General features: G+C 44.0%; 2 protein-coding genes across 6 annotated transcripts in view; one reads left to right on the top strand and one right to left on the bottom strand.

Moving 5' to 3' along the window:
• PTGR2 (prostaglandin reductase 2) overlaps positions 1–1,970 on the bottom strand; it is a 28,649-nt gene extending 26,679 nt beyond the window's left edge. Inside the window, exon 1 of one of the 3 annotated variants that reach the window (XM_074955623.1) lies at positions 1,731–1,970. The gene's annotated coding sequence lies outside the window, so the exon portion shown is untranslated. Of the gene's footprint in view, positions 1–1,468; positions 1,492–1,703 lie in introns of those variants that run through there. The other 2 variants (XM_074955622.1, XM_074955625.1) reach the window with 2 other exon arrangements.
• MIDEAS (mitotic deacetylase associated SANT domain protein) overlaps positions 1,493–20,780 on the top strand; it is a 104,681-nt gene continuing 85,393 nt past the window's right edge. The window contains exons 1-3 of one of the 3 annotated variants that reach the window (XM_074955619.1): positions 1,719–2,195; positions 10,420–10,604; positions 11,749–11,830. The gene's annotated coding sequence lies outside the window, so the exon portion shown is untranslated. Of the gene's footprint in view, positions 1,632–1,718; positions 2,196–10,419; positions 10,605–11,748; positions 11,831–20,780 lie in introns of those variants that run through there. The other 2 variants (XM_074955618.1, XM_074955617.1) reach the window with 2 other exon arrangements.

Raw genomic sequence — 20,780 nt, 5'->3', positions numbered from 1 at the left:
AGTGGGGAGCAGCCGCGCCCCCAGCCCAGGCTGCCGCCCGGCGCCCCCCCAGATAGGGTTACCATATTTCAACAATCAAAAAAGAGGACCATCCACTCCCTCCCACTTCCCACCCCCTGACCGCCCCCCTGAGAACCTCCAACCTTCCCCTACTCCTTGTCCCCAGACTGCCCCCTCCTGGGACCCCTGCCCCTAACTGCCCCCCAGAACCCCACCCCCTACCTAAGCCTCCCTGTTCCTTGTCCCCTGACTGCCCCCTCCTGAGACCCCACACCCTAACTGCCCCCCTAGGACCCTACCCCCTACCTGTCCCCTGACTGCCCCAACCTTCATCTAGTGGTTGCACCGGCCCTGGGCGGGGGTTTGGGTGTATTGGTTGTGGGGGGCATGGCTGGGCTCTGGGGGAGAGGGGGTGTGGGTATCTGGGCCAGGGGACCCCAACAGCTGGGCTCTAGGGGTGAGGAGGTGCAGGTATCGAGGGGAAGCACAGCCAGGCTCTGGGGGGGGGGGCAGGGGTTTGGGTGTATTGGTGGGGGGGGGCATGGCTGGGCTTTAGGGGGGAGAGACTGTGGGTGTCTGCCCCCAGCTGAGTTCCAGGAGTGAGAGGCAGAGAAACAGGAACTGGGTTGTTGTAGGGGTTTCTTGAACTCTCTACTCCTGGTGGAAGTGCATCTCTAAGACATACTTGCTGACAGGTATTTTGAAATAAATTACCAAAATAATTGAAAGTGCCATAATTATGTAGTGTTATTTTGACAAATAAAGTGTGCAGAATTTTAATTTTTTTGGCACCAAATTCCCCCAGGAATAATTGTACGGGCACACAACTCAGCTCTGTGGGTCACAGTGTCATTCTTGTGGGTTGCTAGGTGGCCAGTTTGCTAGGTGGCCTGATGCTCAGTGTTGTAACATCTAAGTCCCTTTGAGGATCCCACCCTCAGTTTGGATTTATACCTGTGTAATACAGACCACATGGGTGAGAGAAAATGATCAGAACAGTCCCTTCTGACTTGAACAGCTTTGATGGTGGCCATGTTTGCGATCAGGCTGGAACCATCTCAGTTCATTCTTTACAAGACTGCAGCTGTTGGCCTCAGTCCTACAGAGGCCTGGCGGCACAGGGCTGCGCACTGCAGCTCGCACCAGCATTTAGTCAACGTAAAGAGAAGCAGTGAATCGGGTCCCTCTACACCCACAGCCCATGACAAACACACAACCCAGCGCTCAGAGGGCACCGAGCCACATCGGGGCCTTCTTGGCCTCATACTGTACCGCGAGTGGGACTCTGACCCCACCCACGAGCCAGAGTGACGTCGTCACTTTACACCACAACCAGGGCGCTGCCACCTTGTCACGTGCAGCGCAGCCAGGCCCGCCGGGACCGTCCCTGCACTTTCAGCCCGTCGCCTCTCGACGGTGATTTCCGACTGAAACGCCGCCCCCACGCCAGGCTCCGAGCCCGCTTCACCTGAGCCGGGCTCTGCGGCGCGGGGCCCCGAGTCACGACCGCAGTCTGTGGAACGAAGAATGGTGCGCAAACAGGCAGCCGCCGACCCCGCCTCCTCTCTCCTCCCCGCCCAGGACACGTGCGCGGCTGCGCGCGCTGATCGTTACGGGAACTCGCGGCTGAGGTCGGTTAGGTACTGAAAAGCCCCCTCCGCCTCCTTCCCCAGCGCCCGCGCGCCGTGCTACACGTCACGCACCGGCAGTTTGGGGGTGCCAGTACTCACGAGGTCCGAGTCTCCTGCGCACCAGCCTAGGCGCGAGATCAGCAGCCGGCTTATTAAACCAAGGACTGTGTTTGCTCACGCCCCGCGCGCATGCGCCTACTTCTTAAAAGAGCTGTGCGGGACACGGCTGCTTAAAAGGGCGAGGCGGGCGTGCCCCAGTAGGGTCCGCGCGGATGGGTTGAGTCTGAAGTATGGGGGGGAAGGTCCGCCGCTATGGTGGTGAGCGGTCCCGCGCGGGTGTACGGGAGTAGTTCGCTTCACTTCGTCACTAGCGCGCTTGGAAACCCAGCCCCCCTTGGAAACCGGGCCAGCGAATTCTGCCGCAGGCTGGGCCGGGGCGGCGAGAGAGCTCGTTCCCGGTAGCTCTCTTTGTACGGCGCGCCGGGGGGGCGAACCGGCTCCCAGCAGGGAGGATTTGTGTTCGCCCGACGCTCACTGAAGGTTTTTTGTTGAGAAAGACAGGGGGTGAGTTTGTAATGAAAATGGCAGGGGAAGGCGTATAATTATTGTGCGCAGATATGACTGTGTGCACTGAGCAGGCAGTGAAACACGAGGGACGACCATGTGATTACACTCACCAGCTGTGCACCACGTTCACGGGTGTGCTGTGGGGCAGGAGAATGGCATGCCAATTGACGTGACCTCTGTCACCAGAAGAGCCTGGCCATTCTTGTGTGTTGGCTCACAGCTTGCAATGTGTTATTACTTTTACAAAATCAGTTCCAGATCTGCAGGCACTGGGTGTAACTGCATTAGGTGAGATTTATCATCCAATTACTACAAAAGGAGTGGATGCATCCATTTGAGGAATAGGTATATTAAAAATGGCCATATTATTGTGACATCAAGATCATGCACCAAATGTCAAACCTGATTGCAAAATGTAGGGAAAATTGCATATAATATATCCTACAACTCCTAATAATCTAGGATAAAATTACATCCTGCTGCTCACAAATGAGGAAGTTTTATAAAAGTACCATTTTGAGAAGTGCAGTTACGCTATATGCCATCACTTTTCTGTGGTTGAAGTCACTTGTGGTGTGTTAGTATCCCTTATACTCATCAGGTACATTGCCATGCTATGCACTGTATAAATCCAGATAAAGATAGTTATCCCATTGTGTGTGTGTTTGACTGTTCTGGTTAAAAACAGCTGAAAAGTTGTGTTTTTGATGCCGAGGGGGCTCAAGCAGCATTGATGCCATATAGGCATTATAACACTGTAACTCAGTGATATGTTTCAGTGGCTCGCTATCCAGGGGAAATGTGGTCTGACCAGGGGTGTGGCCAGTGAGTTCATGCAAAGCACAGACCCACTGGACTATACAACCACTTCAGAGTGTACATTGACCATGCCATTGGCTGTAAGAGCAGCTGTAGCCTGACTTCATAGAGCTTGGGATTGATGATTTCTCACCCTCAACCCTCACATAGCTGCAGCCAAAGCTCTTTATTTCAGTTTTGCCTATGACATTGGAATTGAGGCCTAAGTGAACAGTTTATATTTGTGCCACCCTAATGTAGAATAATGTATGTGAACCAAGCATGCTAATTAGTTTGTTAATACAGTGCAAGGAATTTTTTAGGGCTGGAGATGCTGGTATAGTATTAAACTGGTATGTCATGTAAGTAGGAGAGCTATGTAAAGTAAATTAATTTTCTCATTGTATAATAAGAGTATAGCTTCTTATTGCAGGCATAATTACGATCGTTATATCAGAAAACGATGTTACAACTCGTATAAGTAAACAGGAAAAGATTACGAGATCTCTATTAATGGAAAACACTTAATTTGGAGGTGCTATATCTCAATGACTAGTGGTGATAGAAATTAAACTAGGCAAAGGTATACGGTACATGCAAATATTTAAATAATGATCCTGTCACTCAGTGATAAGGACAACTCTTATGGATTTTTTTTTTAAATGGAAACACACACAAAGGCATATGATATATACAGTGTGTAGCTTTCTTCATGTAACCAGGTCAACTATTATATAGTTCACATTATAAAATCTGCATTAGGGTTAACAGGATTTATTTAAATAGTGTATTGATTTCAAGCCATGAAAGAAATGATTTTTTCATTTTTCTACCTCACATTTTCAAAGGAGGAAAACAAAATCTAATGCATGTTTTTAAGAACTAGCAAATTAGAAATCATTTGAGACAGCTTTAAAGAAATCTTTACAAGAGGCACTTTCAGAGTTATATTGTTGGCAGTTCCTAGTTCATTTGAGATCAACACATTAATCTGAGCTCCTTCCAAAGCATACATTCTTATCTTTAATGATAACTGTATTTGTAACTGCTTGGAGAAAAAACATGGACAATTACCATTTAGAGAAAATAATGTTAAAGGCAATTATATTGAAGCAAATAGAATAGATTACTCTTATTAACACATAGCATAATGCAAGTATAGCAGGTTTAATAAAATGATACTACATTTTCATAAGGGAAATATGGGCTGTTTTGGAAAATGGATTCCCTCCACAAAAATCACAGTAAATGACAAACATCAGCAAAATTCCCAGGATATTTAAGTAACTGAAAAGATTAGTCAACACTCCACCAGCAGCTTCATTCCACCAGTGCTTAAGAGATCCCTTGCAACATATCTATCCTGCTCAGTTGCATTTCAGGAGAGTGGCTTACCATACCACTTGCATAATGGGTCTTGAACATTCTTGGTGGTGGAGTTTAACTAATGTGCTATGTTTCTGGCATATAGGTTTACAAATAGGTGTCATCATATCTCAGCTCCTCCAACCATCAAAAAAGTAAATTGGTGTAATTCTAATAATATAAAGATTGAGTGGAATTAAGCTGTGGTATCTCTCTTAACCTGTTCTGTAACAAATACCAAACAAATATTTGTGTAAATTTATGAATGAAATGGCAATTCACAAGAGAAAATACATGTGGTTATAAATTAAGAAATCATGCATAAACTATAACCCATCATGTCCAAAACAGGTGGTTGTGTGCTTTAATATATCTACTACATCCTGGCTCTTGGGATTATCCACTCATTGCCTCCTAACTCTATTCTTTTCCATTCAGGGATTAAAGTGTAAATTATTTCCAATCTATTTGGGAGATTGAATTCAAAGCTGTTATTATTCCTATATCCGCCCATTGTTCAGGGGCAACCGGCAACACAGTGGTGAGTACCAGGTATCCTCCACTCAGCAGTGTGGGATACGTGGTCTGTAGGCAGCAGGATGGATATAATCTTACAATCAATTTTATAGTCAAAGGTAGAATAGAAAAGACTGGTGGCTTGTCTGCATGAACTATTAGTTTGCAGCAGGCTGGGTGTGAATCTACCCCACACTAGCTTGCTGCAGACTGTGTGGACCCTACTGATGCACATTAACAGTTTGTTAGTTTTCTTTGATCTAGTCCCATTTAAAAGAAAACTAGATTAAAGCAAATTAACAAATTATTAATGCACATCAGCAGGATCCACACAGTCTGCAGAAAGCTAGTGTGGGGCTGATTCACACCACAACTTTCTTCAAACTAAATGTTCATTGTAGGCAAGTCCTCAGTGTCATCTAGTTTATCCCCATCCCACTTTGTAGGATTGATATAGTATGTACCAATGTATTTTGTCCATAGTCAAAGAGAGCAGTGCCATCAAGTTGTGACTGTAGGGCTTTGCTTTGCTTGGCAAATAACCTGACAGATGTAAAGTTTCCTAAGAGTTTACATCTCATCTTGGCAGCAGGTTGGGATAAAAGGCTCATGTGACCTAGTGTCTTTAGGACAAAAAGGTAAGATACGATATATTTTCTGCAAAGTCACCTCTTGATGTCGTGGGTAGTCTTTGGTATATTAAAAAATAAAAAGTCCATCTGGTTTAGATTGCTTAAAGCTTTGTCACCATTATAGGCCTTGTTCTAATCAGTTTCAGTGGAGCAAATGCGAGTAGTGGTAGTGTAGGAATGAGAGTCAAAACTTATAGGTTCTACCCATGGCTTAACCACTAACTTGGTGTGTGTCTATGAGTCACTCATTCCATCTTTTTGTGCCTGCATTTTCCCCATCTGTAACATGGAAATAATCAAATGTATCTACCTCACGTGGGTGTTGTGAACCTTAAGTGCTATGTAAGTACAAAAATATTACTGTAGATGATGCATGGATCATATTGCTGAAAAAATAGTGAAAAATTATCTTTTTAGATGTTGTTCAAAATAACTCAGATTTTTTGACAAATATATGTCCTCCATACAGTTGCTCATATACCATTGATTACATGTTTATCACTTGGCTCTGCAATTCCTTAAATGGATATCATCTCCATCTATTTGTTATGTTCCCACATACACTTACAATTGAGACACTGATTTATGGCTCCAATCCTACAAATATTTATGCGCTTACTTTACTTTAAGCACATGAGTAGTTATATTAACTTCAGTAGGACTAATCGTGCTTAAATTGAAGCACGTGCAACAGTGTTTATAAGATCGCGGCTTATCTATCTATATAAAAGTTTGTAGAATTTTAGCACCTATCACTGCCTGAGTTTCTCCATTACTGAGTTTTTGCATTATATATGTGTCATACAGTAGTTTCTTTCAGTGATGTGCAGCAGCAGTCAAAAAAGCTAACAAATGTTGAGAATCATTAGGAAAGCGATAGATGATAAGACAGAAAATATCATATTGCCTCTATATAAATCCATGGTTTTCCCACATCTTGAATACTACATGCAGATCTGGTCGCCCCGTCTCAATAAAGATGTATTGGAATTGGAAAAGGTACAGAAACAGGCAACAAAAATCATTAGGAATATAGAACAGCTTCCATATGAGGAGAAATTAATAAGACTGGGACTTTTCAGCTTGGAAAAGAGATGACCAAGGGGGGATATGATAGAGGTCTATAAAATCATGACTGGTGTGGTGAAATTAATAGGCAGCAGCTTTAAAATAAAAGGAAGTATTTTTTCACACAGTGCACTTTCAACCTGTGGAACTCTTTGCCAGAGGATGTTGTGAAGGCCAAAACTATAACAGGGTTCACAAAAGAACAAGATAAGTTTATGGAGGATAGGTCCAACAATGGCTATTAGACAGGATGGGCAGGGATGCAAAACCGTGCTCTGAAGTGTCCCTAGCCTCTGTTTGCTAGAAGCTGGGAATGGGCAACGGAATAGATCACTTGATGATTACCTGTTCTGTTCATTCCCTCTGAAGGGTCTGGTATTGGCCAGAGTTGGAAAACAGGATACTGGGCTAGATGGACCATTAGTCTGACTCAGTATGTCCATTAATATGTAGTAAGGGCTATCATTTTAATGATTCTTCACAGTTCAGTGGTTCATGTACCCTTTTGGTGTAGAGTAATATGGAACTGAAAGAACTGGTTTTCCCATTCGAAAACATTGGAAATCGAAGTTTCAAAGCTGGTGTGAGTTCTGAAATTTGAAAAAGAATTGAATTAATTTAACATTTTTTTAACCTACTGTTAAATTAATTTTAAATGTTTATTTTTTATCCATCTGTCTGGATAGATTTGGAAAATGAAATTGTGAAGATAGTGGCTTCCTGTTTTACTGTTAATTAAGACAATTAAAATATATTTTGAGTCTTGATCCTGCTTGCAGGGACATGAGTGACAGTTTTGCCTTTAATTTCAATGGGAGCAGAATCAGGTCCTTTGTGATTTACTCTTCTTTGTAATCAGATGTCATGATTAATGTGTTTTTATTATTCTGATGTTTGTGACTTGCCAAAGACCATACAGCAAGCCAGCAATAGGTGGGCATGGAACCATATATTCCTGGTTCCCAGAACTGCGGTCTGTGTTTCAGAACAAACAAATTAAACAAAAACAGAAGAGGAGAGCTCAATTGCTGTCATCATGGACAAGCAGAGCACCGTCACTGGAGCTTGAGGAGCCTCCCAGTGAGAAATCAGAGTTGACTCAAGGGACACACCAATTTCCCTTCCCACCTAAAGAATCCTCCATGTCCCTGGATGAGGCTGTCACTAACGCCCTGACACCAGCTGTCCGAATTTATGGTCTTACAGGAGCTGCTCTTGAGGATAACGGATACCTTGACGTTGAGACAACGGTGATCCAAGAGAACACATACAAGCTCTTTGACATTGTGACAGAATACACCCCTATATTCACACCCTACACGCTATTGTAATTGTTGTACAAGGTATGCCTTGTAGGGTATCGTTTGAAAACTCATAATTTGCTGGTCAGTACTGTCCTGATAAAACATGTGGCTATGTGGACAAAGTTATAAGATTTCCCTGTATGATGTTATTAATATGTTCCAAGCCCCACAGCCCTGCCTATGCAGAAGTCAGCAGACAGGTCTTTCCTAAACAAAGAAATTTGTGCTTGCCTTAATTTGCATTTAAGCAGTAAACAGAGTCATCAAGCGAGAATGGAAAACAAAGAAAGCTCAAACAAGTGAAAGAAGCCAGCAGGGAATATCCTTGTACATTGACGCTTTGTCTCCTGGTTTTCAGCTGAAAATGATTTTCAAAAGAGGTACTGAAACTATGAAAAGGAAGGGCAAACACCACAAGGAACACCATCTCTCTCGCCCTGCCTGTCATGTTCTTTGCACCTGGGAAGACAAAAGAAAATAGCCATTGGATTCCTGATCTGAACAGTTGGTCAGTAATTTTGCTGGAAGCATGTAGTGAGAAATTTTGCTTGAATCTAATATTGTTAGGCACTAGTAAGTGTTTTATCTTTATTTTTTGTAACCATTGCTAACTTTTATGCTGCATTACTTATACTCACTTAAAATCTCTCTCTTTGTGTTTATTAAACTTGTTTTGTTTTATCTAAGCCAGTGTGTTTAAGTTAAAGTGTCTGGGTAACTTCATTTATCATGAGAATTTGGTGTATATTATTCACTTAAAGGTATAACAAACCTAATATTTTTGGACTGTCTGGGAGAAGGCTGGACAGTGCAGGACATACATTTCTGGGGATAAGTCCAGGACTGGGTGTGTACTGGGGTCACCCTGCAATATAACCAAGAGCTGATGAAAGCCAGGGTCTCACTGGCAGGCTGCAGTTACACAAACACATTTGGGAGTGTCCTGCATGCTGGTGGCCAGTTGTGAGAAATCCAGGTTGAAAACTGCAATTGTAAGATACCCCAGTTTACAGAGCACAGGTGACACAGGCCTCCACTGGGCTGGATTATACCCCGGTATGTCACAGGCATCCTCAGCTCCTTGGTGTCCACAAGAATTGCTGTTCCAATCAGTGAAGTCCCCCTGATCTTCCTGAAGGGTTTGTGGCACACCCTGGCCTCGCTTTTTGCAACTTTGAAGCAAGTGGAAAAGCACTACCAAGTCCCATCTAAGGGTTTCAAACATTTTTGTGTGCGTTGTTAGGGAAAATTAATCTAGTTAGCATATGTGACTCCATTTTGGGTTTCCTGTCGGCCATTTACTAGAAGCGAGCACATCACGTACCAAGGAAGGATCCTTCAAGGTAGACAGCTGGACAGTTTCAAGATAAGGGAAACAAAGGAGACAGGAACCAGCCGACATGCCTGAAATAGTTGCCACTTCAGTTTTTTTGCAGGGGGAAGGTGGCTGCAGGGGATTGGTGATAGATAAGGAGAAGGCCTGTTTATTGGTTTAGGCCCCCCGAGGCACACAGGCAGGATGTTTTGCCAACAGTATATAATCTTTGTGTAACCTGTAATTGGGGTCCCGTTCTGTTTAACAGGCGGTACCACACTCGAGCGTAATAAACCTACAAACTTTAAGACACTCTGCAGTCTGTCTTTATTTGGTTGCCTCAACCTAGAAACGAACTGTACGTGTCCTAACTGGAATAATTCGTAACAGCATCCAGCACTGTTGTTGCTCATTGAGGTCCAAGAGAGAACCTGATCCACCAGGAAGACCCCAAAAGGAATGTAAGGAAAAACTGAAAGACATGATGAAGAAAAGGTAGATAATTGCCAAAACAGTGCTACAACTGGCAATGGACAAGTCTGATACATCTACTTGGTCCATGGCCATAGTGATCATAATGCACAAGGTTCTTTGATACAGGAGCCTGAGATTCCTAGAGAAGTCCAGATGGGAACTGAGGATTTACTTTTCATGGCATGGAGCTATTGAGTACCTGACCTGAAGGATTCAATGGCCATGTTCAGATCCCTGAGAATTTAAACTCCAGTGCTGTACTACAAGCCTTTCTGGTTACAGTCACCTCAAAGACAGAAAACACTGTCTTATTCCCATGGTCACCAAGCAGAATATCTGCTCAGAAAGGGACCGTGTTATCCTAGGAAGCCCTGGTCATCCTGCTCCATTGCACACCAGCCTCCCTCCCAGAGGCATCAGGTTGACAAGATGGTTGAGAGCTACACCACAACCACCTCAGAGCTGACCTTAAGAAATCTCCTTGCCTGCTTCTACTGAGCATAGGCAGACATTGCAGGCCACAAATTGGTGTGGACATTGTCATCAAGGTCTACCCCATCCAATTCCTTTGCCTGCCCCCTCCCTGTCTCCCTTTCCCATTTCCCCTTAGGGACCTTTCTCACAAAAGCCACTTACAAATGAAGTGATTTTTTTGCTTTATCTAGGAGCCATAAAAAGATTCCACAGGAATACGCTGCCACCTCAGATTCAGGATAATAAAACTTGCCTCCATTATTCCATCGTTTCAGGCTCAGGACTGGTTTGTGGCTTTTGACTTACAAGACGCCTACTTGCACATTTCCATCCACCTGGCCTGTAGGATGTACCTGAGATTTACTGTGGGTCCTAATTACTACGAGTACGACGTACTACGTTTTGGGCTCTCCAAGGCACCAGGAGTGTTGCTGTTGTGGCAGAACACCTGAGGGAAAAGGTGATCACATCTATCCGTATCTAGTTGATTGGCTGATCAGAGGCAGATCATAGCAGGAAACTCTGAAAAGCCTCAGCTGTTCCCCTTCTCTGTTTCCCCTGCTGGGCCTTCTGGCGAAATTATGAGAAATCACCCTTCTCATCCCACTGCAGATGACAAGAGTTCATAGGTGTCAAGATAAATTCCACGACAGTGAGGGCATGCTTATTCAGGACAGATTCTTCTGATTTCACTCTTTATTGAACGTGGTGATACCTGGCTACAGCAGTATGGACTTGCCTCACATTATTAGGCCATATGTCCACATGTACATATATGATGCCATTTGCCAAACTTTTCCTGAGGCCCCTACAGCTCTGGCTGAGGGCAGTCTACTCTCTTACAAAGGATCACTGAGCGAGACCATTTTAATTCCACATCATGTCCTCATGGTGCTGACCTGGTGGCTGCCCCCCAACAATGTCCAAGAAGGGGTATTGTTTGTGACTTGCTATGCAGGGCATTAGACACAGATGCTACAGAGTTGGGCTGGGGAGCCCACCTGGGCCACATAAATTCAAGGGGCATGGTCCACAGAGGACAAAACACTACACAGAAACATGTTAGAACTCAGAACCTTGAGGGGGCATTCTTCCCGGTCCTATAATACTCTGTAATGAAGATAATGACAGCCAATATGTCAGCAATGTACTATGTAAACAAGCAAAGGTGGGTCCTCGTTTTTCCCCTCTTCAGGGAAACAAGCCGTGGAACTGGTGCTAACTACATGGCATAACTCCAAAAGTGCTGCGCCTTTTGAGAGCCAGCAAGGACCTGGCAGATTTCCTAAGAAGACAGTCTGTCTTCATAAGTGGTCATTGTTGAAATCCATCACCATGTGTTAACCGAAACAGGAGGCCAGGAGTCTCGGTCTCGGGTTCACCTCCCTTCCTGTATCTGTCACTGGGGATTTGTGCTCCCAGATATGACTCAGACAGGATAAAGGTACAACAAGATGGGGTGGCAAGGACTCCCCAGGTAACAAGGTGAGACTGATAATAAAACAAGGCAGGCTGTATCAATAGGGATCTATATACGAGGTTCAAAATGACAATGACACTGCCATCTCTGGCAGCTTGATTTGATGGTGTCTTCTCCTCTTCAGGATGGATTCAGCATGACAGGACGGCCAGAACGCTTAGATGGAGACAGAACCTCAAGGCAGAACCAGATGAGCTTCTTCTCGGGTAAGATGAAAGCATTCAGGTAATTAAATCCCTCCCTCTCCCTTTACCTGCGTCGTTGTGCATGGGACAAATGATCACTACAGGAGATGGATTAGGTGCATGTAGGTAAGTATATTCCCTGCTTAAGATGACCCTTGTGGGGTGAATGGCCTACCCTATTAACCCTCAGCCACTTGCTCTGCCCCAAACAGACAGCAACAAGACTCTGCCATTCCGGCAGACAGCCCCAATCTAATCTGAGCACCGCCCTTATATAGACATAGGGTTGCTAGGCAGATTAGCCAATGACCGTAACCATCTTTTCCTGCCTAAACATAAAAGGGTGCTAAATTCAGAGTGAGGAGGGGACAAGAAGGGCTTACAAAATGGATGCCTAGTTGTCCTTTAGAGGATCCAAGATGGCCTTAGGATTTTTACCTCTACACATGTTATTCGATCAATGGGGGGATTTGGTAATAGATATGTTTGCCACCAAGGGCAATGCCAAGCTCTCTCACACTTCTGTTCTAGAGGAGACATGAGCCTGAGACCTTTGCCAGATGTCTTCCTTCTGTAGTGGAATCAGGGCCTCCTTTATGCTGTCCCACTGACTACTAATCCCTAGAGTGATTTCCAAGCCCAGACAAGACCAGGTCAAACTCATTTTCAGAGCTTTCTACTGGCTGAGAAAGTTGTGGCCAACGGACCTTTCTACTGTGCTCGCAACCATATATCAGGCTTCCAGACTACCGAGACCTGTTGTCACAAGATCAGGGTCAAGTATTCCATCCAGATGCACAATTGTTATAACTGACAGCCTGGATGTTGGCTTGCTGAATACTATGGAAAGGGACTGCTCCTTACTTATTCAGGAGATACTGCACAGAGATGGAAGTTATCTATGAGGAAAACGTACTTTTCCAATTGGTAAAGGTTCTCAATATGGGCAGTCCACTGTGACCTAGACTCAGTGCATGCCCTGGCACTGGGGATTGTAGACTATTTGCTGCAGATAAAGCATTCACTGTTTTCATTTAGCCCAAATAAAGTCCATCTGGCAGCAATGTCAGTGTATCATCCACTGATACGTTTGCTCTCCGTCTTCTCTCATCTGAAGATACCCAGATTTCTTAAGGGCTTATTGCATGCTTATCCATTGGTCACTGGACCTACTTCATCATGGGGCCTCAGTGTCATCCTTCTAAAGCTCATTGAGGTCGCCTTTTCCTATCCCTGTTCTGACCCTTCCTGCAGGCTCCCACAGCTGGCTGCTGCAGCATGATGACTCTTACTCTGGAGGGGATCTAGTAACTTAAAAGTGAAAAAGCCTTCCAGCCTGCTAGACCTATTAGCACAACACTGAAACTCTTAAAGAGCCATTCAAGTGGTAATGAAGCGATTTAACAGGCATTTGCCAATCCCTAGGTATAGACTGTCAGTTTCTGAATTTACTGACAAAAACAATTGTGCATTACTGTAATGTTTACTCAGAACATGTTAGTCTACAGGACCTTAGTTTAAAATTTGTTTTAAAAATATTTCATTAGTGTGTTGCTGAAGATGATAAAATTACATCTCTAAAAAATCCTTGAAGAGAGTGGTGAGCTGGAGCCGGTTCGCACTGGTTCGCTAGAACCGGTTGTTAAATTTAGAAGCCCATGGGACAACCGGTTGTAAAAGGGCTTCTAAATTTAACAGCCGGCCAAAAGTGGCGCTTTAGGCCTGAGTGCGAAGCCGCCGCTTGCTTCTCAGCCCTCCCCGGCTTCCTGCGCAAACAGCTGATTCGCGGGAAGCCAGGGGAGGGGGCGGAGAAGCAGAACGGGGCGGCGCATTCAGGGGAGGAGGCGGAGTGGAGGTGAGGTGAGCTGGGGCTGGGCGCAGGGTGGGGAGCTGCCAGTGGGTGCTCTGCACCCACCAAATTTTTCCCTTGGGTGCTCCACCCCTGGAGCACCCACGGAGTTGGTGCCTAAGGCGCCACTTTTGATGGGATCGGGGGGGGGGGAGCGCGGCTGCTCCCCCGCCCCTAGGAGCCAGAGGGACCTGCCGTATGCTTCCTGGGAACTGCCCCGGGTAAGCACCGCCGGGATTCCCCACCTTGCCCCCCGGCAGGTCCCTCTGGCTCTTAGGGGCGGGGTGAGCACCCACTACGGTGATCCACGAGACCCTCCTGCCCAGTTCTGGGGGCAGATGGGGGGTGGATGGGGCAGGGGTCCGGGGGCGGCATCAAGGAATGCGGGGGGTTGGATGGTGCAGGAGTCCCGTGGGGGTGGGGGTGCGCCACGACCCCCTTGTGGGGTGAGGAGGGAACTGGTTGCTAAGATTTTGGTAGCTCATCACTGGATAACACCTCTTTCCTGCCAGATAGCTAGACAAACGAGTTTCCCTTTCTTTACTTCTGACTATTTGATCTAGTTTTAAGAGAACCCTCTAGCAAAATCAGTACCATAGTAAGATATAAAATCTTTTGTTATGTCTAAAATCTTTGGAAACATATTTTTTAAAGTTGGTGAAATTTCATAAACATGTCTATTGTCATGGAGATCACACAAAGTAAATGCGTGTTCCCTTTTTCTAAAAGCAATGAACATTGTTATGAACGCACTAAACCTCTGTGACTGATTCATTTAAAATAATGTCTTTGTTTCAGTGAGTTAAATATGTAGTAATCTGGAATGATTATGAAGGCTTAAGAGTACATTTAAAATATAAAATCAGCTTAGAAATACTGATTCAGAAAATGTAAAACAGAAGAGTTGCATCATGTATTCCATAATATTTAATGTTATATTCAGCTGGACAGCTGACTTGCCCTTACTACAAAGTTTTTGCAAATAAATCTCTGACAAATTTCAGGGTATATCAAAAAACCCGTGACTGACTTTTTTTATTACCAAGTTTAGTGCTTTTAATTAGGTACCTTCTGTATGTCCAGTCTTCCACCTTCTGGCATGCAGTGGAAAACATGCTCCATTTTCTTTAGAAAGAAATTGCAGAAGAGTGGTTTTTTTTTTTTTTTTTCTCAAATGTCATTTGCTTCATTTGGGTTCAGGGATTGGCTGGAAAGGGGTGATCAAAGAGGGGGCGGGAAGAGAGGAGGGAGACAGTGGGGAGAGGGCGGGGCCTGGGGCAGAGCAGGGGTGGAGTATGGGCAGGGCCACAGGTGGGCTGGGTAGCCAGCTTCTCCAAGCAGCAGCTTCACCCGCCGCCCATAACAGCAGTGGACACTGCAGTCTCCTTAGGCAGGGGCTGTATTCACAAAGTCGAATGCGTCGACACCGTACATTCTGCGTGAAGGAGAGGGTACAGGGCTCTCTGCGGAGAACTGTGATTTTCCCCTGCTGTGAGGCGAGCCAGGTGGCTCGGTATCCTTTGCTGCCTCATCCCTCCGCCCTGGGCTGTGAGCCCAGACTGCCATCGGGCATAGGAGCACTAGTTTAATAATACTGTGTAGGGCCCCATAAATCCTAAGGACAGCCCTGCCCTCTCCCCTTGTGGGTTCCAGGACTAGCTGATCCAAGAAGCAGTCATTTATGGTGTCTAGAAATTTTATCTCTGCATCCAGCCCTGAGGTGACATTTACCCAGTCAATATAAGGATAGTTGAAATCACCCATTATTATTGCGTTTTCTGGTTTTATAGCCTCTCTGACTTCCCTTAGCATTTCACAATCATCATCACCGTTAGGTGGTCGGTAGTATATTTCTACTGTTTTACTCATACTATTTAAGCATGGACTTTCTATCCATACAGATTCTATGGTACAGTTTGATTCATATAAGATATTCACCTTATTTGCCTCTACATGATCTACTGTCATTCCTATATATTTTGTACCGTAGTATTACTGTGTCCAGTTCTTAGTAAGAGACCGGCAATAATAGTGAGGGATTTGATTACTAGAAACATAGGTAGTTGGGTTTGTGATGACTGGTAGAACCACATGGTGAATTGCCTGCCAGCTGCGATGGTAGCAGATCTCAAGAGACATCCAGATAGCCTTATAGGTAGTGCTGGGGAGGAGCTAGTGGTTGTGGTACATAGGGGAAGGTAGAAGAGAGGTCCTGGAGGTCAAATTTAGGTTACTGGGTAAGAGATTAAAGCCCAGGACTTTCATGGTAGCATTCTCCAAAATGCTTCCAGTTCTACATACAGGGCCAGTGAGACAGGCAGAACTGCAAGGTCTAAATGCATGGATGAGATGATGGTGTAGGAAGGAGGGATTTAGGTTTATTAGGAACTGGAAAACCTTTTGGGGAAGGAATAGCCTATACAGGAGGAATGGGCTCCATCTTAACCAAAATGGAACCAGACTGCTGACACACAAAATGAAAAAGGTTGTAGAGGATTTTTTAAACTAAGGGCTGGGGGAAAGTCATCAGGTGCGGAGGAGCAAGTTGTTCAAGACATCCCTAGGGACCTCCAGTAGTGCATTAAGCGATGTGACTAACATATGTCAGTGTGGTTTATTCCCTCTCTAATATCTAACAAGGTCTCATCATGATTCTTAGGGAGCCAGTTTGTTTCTGATTTGCATAAACTGCTTCTTATAATTAAATAGTGAAGTTCCTCAAACTAGACAAATAAACTGTCCCTTGCTGAAGCCAACAAAACAAATTTAGAGTTTCTGTCTAAAGCTGTTTTTGAGATATGAGGAGCAAAATTAATATTAAGAAACTTTGCAAAAGGTGAAAACAACTCCTTTTTTGAATCTGCTCATTTCCAAATACCTTTTGTTGATTTGCTTCAAAATTCCCAGAAAAATTCTATCCTAGCATAAAATCACACATGTAAAATTGTAGGTGGATTGGTTTAATTCTCATACAGATGGGGAAAAGTGTTGATGTAGGACTTGTAATGGAACTCTAGCTTCCTCTGTAATAAGAATAAAGTATCTTGTCAGATACTATATTCTTACAAGCATTTTCCATTGTAATAGCAGATTAAAAGAAAGCTAAACATTTCTGATTTTAACTGAAGTTTTGTGTTTTAGTGTTTATACTTATTTGTTCCTAAGTCATCAACCTCAAAATTAAACATTAAAAACAGAAATTAAAAACCAAATAACTTTGCAGAAATCTAAGTTTCTGAAATGCAATAATTGTTTGTATTTCTGTATTACCTTTCCTCTGAGGATCTCAAAGCAGTTTACAATCATTTAATTAAGCCTCCACCTCTATAAAGTAAGTAAAGAAAATAGAAGGAACACTTCTCCCATACACCTGTGAGTTGGAACATGGCAACTATTTAACAATGCATGGCGATGACACAAAACAACAGTTTATGGTAGAAACTGAAGAACAATACCATATCCAATAGAAAATGCAGGGGGGATTTAGGTAGGCAGAATGCAACTACATGAGTTGGAACTTGGTGAGGACAATAGGGTTTACTACTACTTCTCTTGCAGAGTGTAATGCTGTTTTTAGGGATCATAAGTGGACAGGACCTTTATTTTACCTGTCATTCAAAGGATAGCATCTCTAGTAGCACAATATCCACTCCCACAATGCAGAGGCATTGGCTCAGCTCTGACTCAGAGGAAAGAGTGCCACCTACTGAATATCAGCTCCACTTTTTGCAGAACACAGGTATATGCTGCAAATCTTTCATCCAAATTCTGACTCAGCATAATTTATTAAGGTTATAAGAGCTGACATCATTACAGCACAAGATATGCCTATACAGGCTTCAGAACTTAGGGGTTTTATATGTTTTATAGGAAATGTTCTCATTTGCTAAGATGTTTTAATTTAGCAATAAAATAAATGATCTAATAGGGAGTACATACATATTGAGCTTTGTTACTGTTATATTGGTAGAGTCATAGTTTGACACATACACAAACCTTGCAAATCATAGCAACAAAGAGGACAGCACAGTAACAGCAGCTGCTGCAATGAAAAATTATAATGGCTATGGTTTTGGAGAAAACAATATTGTAAAAAGTGGAGACTGAGGAGTGGGGGAGCTATGTAATAGTGAACAGTGGCAAAACCTTTACAAAACACTTTATAAAGCCTTATATATAGTTCACCAAGGTAACTGGTGAATAAACATATCCATGTCATGGTGACTTTGAACTTTGTCCTTGTGGTTACTATGTTGCCTTGGCTCTGGGTCAGCAGGTGATAGGTTCAGACTTAGATAGTGTAGTACTAAGGGGATGGCCATGTTAAAATACCTCCAAGAAGAGGATAGAGCACACACATTCTGGGCATTGCAATGTTAATATCTGTAAGGCAGGATCATGTCATTTCTGTCACAGTGTTGCTTTTGCATTACTATATTGTGTTTTGCATTGCAGTTCACAACACAAATATTTCACTTCATTAAACTCAGTCAGGTGAAGTGCTGTTCACTCATCCTTGCTAGGAGGCAGGGCTGTGCTCTGGCATGTTCCACTTCCAACGTGGTTTGAGGGCTTAGTAGGTACTGCTTTTCAAATGAGCTGAATTAAACTTAAATCAGTTCTCTCCATCTCCATTCACATTTTCCAAGAAAGATCTAGATCCTATGACACTTTTGCAAAAGAGCAGGTAATAACTCCAGTGTACAACAGTACACCTTACTAGTTTGTATTAGGGCAAATTCAACCCTGGAGCCAATGCATGCACCTCCCATTGCCTTCCGTTGGATTCACCACATTTACAACAAGTTTGAATTTGCTTCTTTATATACTGGCCTGTGAGCAATTGCTAAGCACACAGGCCCAGATCCAGAAAGGTAGTTAAGCTCCTAGACCCTAGACTTTGATGCCTAAGTTTCAGTTTTGGCTCTGCTGTGATCCACAAAACTCCTACCAAACCCAGAAGGTACTTAAATTCAATTGGTGCTTAAGTTTTCAGGCCAAAAGTTCCCTTGGTAGTTGGCCACCTATGTTTCAGCAGCTGAGCATCCACAGTGCTGCTGGCTTATAGGTGTTTGGTCACCCATCTCTCACCTATGCTCCAGAGCAATTCACAAACTGGGTGAAGATAGGCATTTAGCTGCCTAAGTTACATGAAGGGCACAATCCAATGTGTGGTCTCTGAGTATGCCTGCTGGATTTAGATTTAAATTTCTCATTTAAAATCTGGCCAGACAAGGAAGTTGTGGCACCACTCACATTGTAACATTTAACCTAGTGCTTAGAGCACATACTGGGGATGTGACAGACCCAAGTTCAATTTCCCTCTTGCCAGCAGAGAGAGAGAGAGAGAGGATTTGAACAGGAGGGTGTCCCACCTGTCAGGAGCATACTCCAATCACTGAGCAATTCTGATGGGAGTTCTCCCTCATTCTCTCTTGTTGAAGCTGTTCCAGTGTGGTTAAATAATGAAAGTGTAACTGAAACAGGGGGACTTGACTCAGGTTCCTAGGTAGATGCTCTAATGACTGGACTACAGAGTCATCTTTCTGCTCTTTCTCCTACCCAATGACTAACTTAAGTGTTTATCCCTGGTAGAACAGTTATTGGGTGCATGCACATGATAGAGAGACACGGTGGTCCAGTGGCTATGGCAGCTGTGTGGGAGGCCCAGTGTCTGGTCCAGTTACTTTTCTTCAATAACTCATCAAGAGAGGCTCAGGGAACTCCCATACCAGGCTATCCCATAGCTCAGTAGTTAGCACACTTTCCTGAGAAATTGGAGACACCTCTTCAGATCCTTTCTTCCCCTCTAGCAGAGAGAGAAGATCGAACCCTGGGTTTCCCACAGCCTGTGTGAGTGCTCAAACCACTGGGCTAAAAGGTATAAAGTGGTGGTGGCAGCGGCGGCGGCTGCAAGAGCAGCCTATTCTTTGCCATTTTTGTGCGGAGCCAGGCAGTTTGCCTAACCATTCCCTCAAAAGTGCCTAAGCTGCCTGACTCCAAGCAGCTGGTTCTCCTTTGTGGATAGCTCAGCAGAGATAGATATCTCACTGCTGCCTGGACTTAGGTGCTCATCTATAACGGGGCAGCTGGGCTTAGCACACATACCCGTGGTAGGCATCTCCCTTTTACTATCTTATGCAGTGCTGTGGCTTGCATGTTGGCTTTTGTGGATTGCGTTCTAAGGCACCTATCTCTCCTCATGGATTGTATAGCAGGGAGCCCAGGCATCTAACTTGGCTTTCAGAGTAGCAGCCGTGTTAGTCTGTATCCGCAAAAAGAAAAGGAGTACTTGTGGCACCTTAGAGACTAACAAATTTATTTAAGCATAAGCTTTCGTGACCTACATGAAACTTGGCTTTGTGGATCACTTCCTGTTGTTTTTTTTTTTAGGTTCCTGAAAGTTAGGACCTGTCAGGCTCAGCATTCCAACACATGAATCCCTTCATGATCCCACCCATAATTCCTTCTGCATTGGATTACAGTCACTGAACTATCATTTCCATTTATACAGCACTTTTGGATAGCAAATATTAATGGTACTAGAGAAAACTAACTCCTATTTGATTTTACTGTTGGTACAATGTTGCAATAGTGGGGGTGGGGTTTGGAACAAGAGATAAATACTAAAAATATTTAAATGAGAAAAAAATTATTTGCTATTTGGAAAAAAATAGGTAACCCTAAACCAGGAAATCATGGATGAAATTCTGGCTCCATTGAAATTAATGGGAGTTTTGCCATTGACTGTAGTGAAGCAAGGATTTTACCCCATGTCTTTAGTAAGGAACTATATGTCATCAGCATGCCTGGATAGAATTACATCCTTTGCATTGCATGGTTTCTCATTATTGTACAGGCACTAAGAGGGAGGCAGTGTGGTGTAATAGACAGAGCACTGGGCTGGGACACCTGATACCTGGTTACTGTTCCCAGATCTACAGCTAACTTGCTGTGTGATTTTGAGCAAGTCAATTCATTTCCCCGTGCCTCAGTTTCTCACATCTGTAGTGTGAAGATAATTATATTGACCTACTTTGTAAAGCACTTTGAGATCTATTGGTGGAACCTGTTATGTTGCTATATTACTGTAGAAGAAATAAAAAACCCACTGTAGAGTTG

The sequence above is a fragment of the Natator depressus genome, chromosome 6, assembly GCF_965152275.1.
Source record: "Natator depressus isolate rNatDep1 chromosome 6, rNatDep2.hap1, whole genome shotgun sequence".
In the NCBI taxonomy this organism is placed as follows: Eukaryota; Metazoa; Chordata; order Testudines; family Cheloniidae; genus Natator; species Natator depressus.
Note: the sequence above shows the minus strand (reverse complement) of the source record. Positions and strands in the feature narration are given on the sequence as shown.